The sequence below is a fragment of the Heptranchias perlo genome, unplaced genomic scaffold (assembly GCF_035084215.1).
Source record: "Heptranchias perlo isolate sHepPer1 unplaced genomic scaffold, sHepPer1.hap1 HAP1_SCAFFOLD_1540, whole genome shotgun sequence".
Taxonomy (NCBI): domain Eukaryota; kingdom Metazoa; phylum Chordata; class Chondrichthyes; order Hexanchiformes; family Hexanchidae; genus Heptranchias; species Heptranchias perlo.
This window is the reverse complement of record NW_027138797.1, coordinates 28,832-34,014: the sequence shown is the minus strand read 5'-3', so window position 1 is coordinate 34,014 and position 5,183 is coordinate 28,832. Positions and strand designations below refer to the sequence as shown.

The 5,183-nt window shown below is 45.8% G+C and overlaps 1 long non-coding RNA gene across 1 annotated transcript; it reads left to right on the top strand.

Moving 5' to 3' along the window:
* Positions 1-9: 9 nt before the first annotated feature.
* On the top strand, positions 10-4,844 carry LOC137309238 (uncharacterized). Its single transcript, XR_010959799.1, has 2 exons — positions 10-542; positions 2,569-4,844. It is a non-coding gene; the product is annotated as an uncharacterized lncRNA (long non-coding RNA).
* The last annotated feature ends 339 nt before the right edge of the window (positions 4,845-5,183 follow it).

Genomic DNA, 5,183 nt, shown 5'->3' with positions numbered 1-5,183 from the left:
GATGGAAAAGTTTGCAAAACTATACGGGGTCCCAAAGATAAGTCTGATTGACATACTCTTTGTGTATATCCAAATTCATCAAGTGATTGTTAATTGTATTTAAATTTCTGCTTAAAGGGGTAAGTTCTGCCCGATGGCACTGTACATGGGAAGATTTCAACAGGACAAGTCGTATGTGACGCATAACTGACACTGGGATAGTTCTATAGGCTGGGGAAGGGATGTGTGAGGTGTCTCTCAAACTGACACAGGAACATTATCCCACCACTGCTGCAGTAACACTCCCTTTTGATGCACAGATCTATGGGCTGCAGTCAGTATCACTCCCCCCTGTTGGCCTGTCCTGTGCAGCCCTCCAAAAGGTGTAATTTTAACCAACTATCTTGCGATCCGTCCGGCTAATACCTGACTCATCTTACTGTGCCCTCCCTCTCCTCAGAAATGAGAATGCCCTGAAGACTCCTATCTGGAAGGGAAGTGACAGCTCCCTGCCGTATACTGTCTCCGACACCATTCCTCTGGTCATGTGAACCATTAACGAGGTACGTGCCATTTTATTTTTTCCGCCTCCCTCCCCCAGTCTTAAAGGTAAACTGTCTGCAAACCGTGAAACTGTTGATGCTAAATTGTGGGAAAATGATTGTCGTCTTCACAGCAGCTGCAAGGGAGAACTTTCTCTCGCTCTCTTGTCTAATTTACTCCCCTCTCTAATCCTGACTCTCTCTTTGGCTGCAGATCTTCACCCAAGTGACTATTCTTAAATTGCAGGCTGGATAATGAGTGGTAGCTGGCTATTCAACTGTGGAGGGTGTCGCAGCCAAGCCACTCGCGTGGCATCGCCAGCCTGGTCACTGTATAAGGGCACCAGAGGGGGATTGTTGCAGTCAGCACCTCTGGATACAGAGGTGGGGGGAGAATCGGAGAGGGAAAGACAACAATTTGCATTTATATAGCGGCTTTAACATAGTAAATCGTCCCAAGGCGCTTCACAGGAGCGATTTTTTTTTTTTCAAACAAAATTTAAGACCGAGCCATATAAGGAGATATTAGGACAGGAGAAAGAGGTAGGTTTTAAGGAGCATCTTAAAGGAGGAGAGAGAGAGGCGGAGAGGTTTAGGGAGGGAATTCCAGAGTTTGGGGCCCAGGCAGCTGAAGGCACGGCCGCCAATGGTGGAGCGATGGAAATCGGGAGATGTGCAAGAGGCCAGAATTGGAGGAGCGCAGAGATCTCGGAGGGTTGTAGGGGCTGGAGGAGGTTACAGAGATAGGGAGGGGGCGAGAGGACATAGAGGGATTTGACAACCAGGATGAGAATTTTAAAATCGAGGTGTTCCTGGACCGCGAGCCAATGTCGGTCAGCGAGCACAGGGGGTGATGGGTGAACGGGACTTGGTGCGAGTTAGGATACGGGGGCAGCAGGAGTTTTGGACGAGCTGAAGTTTAGAGGTTCAAGTTCAAGACGGAGGGAAAGTCAGTTTCCTCCAATAGCTGATTCAGTTCCATGGTTCTCCAGGATACTGTTGATCGAACGGCCTAGTTAGCCGATGAGGACACGTCACTAAAGCTTGGGATTGTCACCTGACATCACTCCGCACTAACCTTCCAGTCCAGTGGGCAGCCCTAATTGGAGTAGCAGCTGGAAGTTTATCATTTCTCTGTGCTCGAAACTTGCACAGTTTAACCTGGCTAAAAGCAGTGCCCCTTTCTCTCTCTCAATCAAGAGTCAGTAAGCATTAACACTCGCCGCAAGTGCACCTAAGGTTTGTGAATTTAGATGGGCAGTGTGTGCCCCTACAGGGAGAGAGTGTGTGTGTACTCTCCATATCGGGCAAACAGAATCCCAACTTAAGGGTCTCTCAGTGGATGCTGGAAATAAGATGTATGAACAGAAAATGCTGGAAATACTCAGCACGTCAGTCAGCATCTGCGGAGAAAGAAACCGTCTGACTTGCTGAGTATTCCCAGTATTTTCTGTTTTTACCTCAGTTGCTTGATTTGGTCTAGAATCATAGAATGGTTGCAGCAGGGAAGGAGGCCATTCGGCCCATCGAGTCCTTGCCGGCTCTATGCAAGAGCAATCCAGCTCGTCCCACTCCCCCCGCCCTTTCCCCGTTAGCCCTGCAAATTTTTTCCTTTCATTACTTATGGCTTTCAAAAGGGAACTGGATTGTTGAGTCTACCTTCACCAATCCCTCGGGCAGTGCATTCCAGAATCTAACCACTCCCTGTGTTTTTTTAAAAAAGTTTTTCCTCATGTCACCTTTTTTTTGGTTCTTTTACCAATCACCTTAAATCTATGTCCTCTGGTTCTTGACCCTTCCGCCAATGGGAACAGTGTCTCTCTATCTGTCTAGATGTAATTTTGAACGCCTCTATCAAATTTCCTCAACCTTCTCTGTTCCAAGGAGAACAACCCCAGTCTATCCACGTAACTGAAGTCCCTCATCCCTGGAATCATTCTAGTAAATCTCTTGACTATTTTAATCAAAATGATTAATTATTATGTACTTTGAACGTAAAAAGTGTAAAATAAACAATAATTACAAAATCTTTTTCTTTAATGGACAGGAATCCTTTGAAGTGGGGGGAACCTGCTCAATCCGAAGAATTCAAAAGTTTTCATTTTTTAAAAATTGCTTTTTAATTTTGTGTTTAAATCGCGAGAACCTGTAGATTTATGAGTTAGTATTGTGTCAAATCTCTATCCTGGCTACAGTGTCCCTTCCTGTGAAATGTCGGCAGAGGAGGGGGAAGAGCCGAATGTTTGTTTGTTTGTTTGCTGAGATAGCATCATTAGAAACTCTCTGCTTTTTAAAAAAAAATGTTTAGGAAATCAGCAGGTGGGAAAAATAAAACCAGAAAATACTCGGATCACAGAGGGTTAAAGCCGCAGAAATAAAATGCTGGTTGTATCACTTTGCGGCCACCAGATGGCGCTGTAGATGAGAACAGTGCCTCCTTTTGGCCGGTGCGGAGTACTGCAGCTCTTAAAGGCAATTAAATGCCCTTTAAAAACGCACTGAATTCATGTTTCTGATCGTTTGGTTAATGTTCAGCCGCATCTAACGGTTTGATTGCAGTCACGTACCACAGAGAGAGAGAGAGAGAGAGAGAGGTGGGTGAGACACCTTCGGACACCTCCACCCCTGTACCCCCATCGCTGAACCCCATTTAGTGGAGGTCAGATAGCAGGAGAGCTTCTGGCCACCCATGATGGACAACATGGGGAGGGAAGGGAAATAGTGGGGGTGTGGGGTGGGGGGAGAAACAGGAGCCTCACGCCTCCCTTTTAAACCCCCGTCCTGCGAATACTGACACACTCCCGGGGGGGAACCCTCCCGCAAATACTGACACACTCCCGGTGGCTAATTCCAAAACGCTGTAACGTTGCCTTCAGAACGAACCAGAAACTGAGCCAATGTGACAGGAAATCGCAAGTACAGAAATGAGCAGAAATTCCATCACCTCCAAGGTCCCCAGTTTGAAAACCCAGTTAAAGCAGAGATGCCTTTTTATGATTAATTTGCTGAATGGACACTAAGCTTTGAAGCATTAACACATTTTTCTGATTTGATTCATTTTTTGTTTTGTTTCAGCCTCTTGGATTATAATCATGTAATTTGTACTTTAGAATTAACTATATGAATTTCATGGGGTGTCTAGCATGTGCTTGTTTTATTAATAGTTAAACTACCCTTTTGCTTTTTAATTGTTTTAGCGTTAACATTTCCGTAAAGTAAGGATTTTTTTTTTTTTGTTCTCGTGCTTACTTTTATAAACAACAAAGCTGCTGCACATTTTTAAGGGATTAAAGGTGCTGGAGCCTTTTTTAAAATTCTCCGATAGAAAATAGCACTTTTACCGCTGTAGTGCTCCCTTTCCGCCGGTAGGTGGCGCTGTGGAATGGTCAACGTGGCGCCACCTACCGGCAGAATGGCATTACTGCAGCAGGTTTGAAAAATAATTTACAGCCTCTCGACCCTTCTGGTACATTCCACTGATCAAAACCGTTCACCTTTATTGATTTGCATTACATGCACGCAAGAAATTTACTTGCCCACGATAATCGGCGTGATTCAGGAGGCAAGTGAAACCCCTTTAAGTCGGGCAATTCTGTGCAATTTTTTTTAAGCCATCGCAGAGAGCGGAACGTGCCTTTTTGAAGGCTCGCTGATGATTGCATTCCAGGAATATTACCTAACCTGTACTTTTGCTCGAGTCCAGACTCAACCCGGCATAACCTTTTTTGTACAGTGCAGCTAAAGTGACTACGTCCTAAGACCCTCTTTTAAGGAAGTTAAACCAGCCGTCCTCACCCAGCAATTCAAGGCAATGGTCCACCGCCACCTTCTCGGTGGGGGGGGGCGACTAGGGATGGGCAATAAATGCTGGCCTTGCCCGCGATGCCCATACCCTGAGGATTAATAAAGATTACGTTTCTGTTCGACACGCAATACCCTAGGATGCACTCTGGGAGTACAGTGACTGTGTACCTCGAGACGCTCCTTCCTGGCAAGACTTTAAATTTACATCCGGGGCTGCAATTTTGACCTCTCTTCCCTTTGACCACCCTGGGGCTTTCTGAGATTGGCTCGATCACTCAGGACCCTTCCTCTAAGGGGTCACACAGCAACTGAATCAAAACTGAATGTGATATTTGTCCGGAGAGCTTCGTACGTGTTAGCGACACTGGTTATTTCGAACGATAATTACTTTGGCTCCAATTTAGATGGGGATGCGATGCTTGTGTGTGGTGTAACTGGCTTACACTGGGATAATAGACCTCTTATCTTTGGCACTTTCCTTTTTAAATAAAAGATTATTAATAAAGTGATTGAAATGTTCTGATTTGGTTGTTTTGTCAAAAAAAAACATGTTTGAAAGTTACCGCCCTGCGGACCTGAAGGTGTTGCAAATGACGGGGGTGTGGGTATAATTGGCATCGCCTGGTGGCAGGGGGCAATTTCACTGTATGAGGTTCAACGGTGAGTGTCGGCTTGTGGGATATCGTAACCGAGCCTAACACGCACACATGTACATACGCACACGTACATGCAGGCACACACGCGTACACAGACATATGCACTGGGGGACACGTACGCAGACAAATGCACACAGTCACACTTACCTGCGCGCGCACACACACACCCTCTTTACAAGAGGGGACACTGGAATGTGATCGG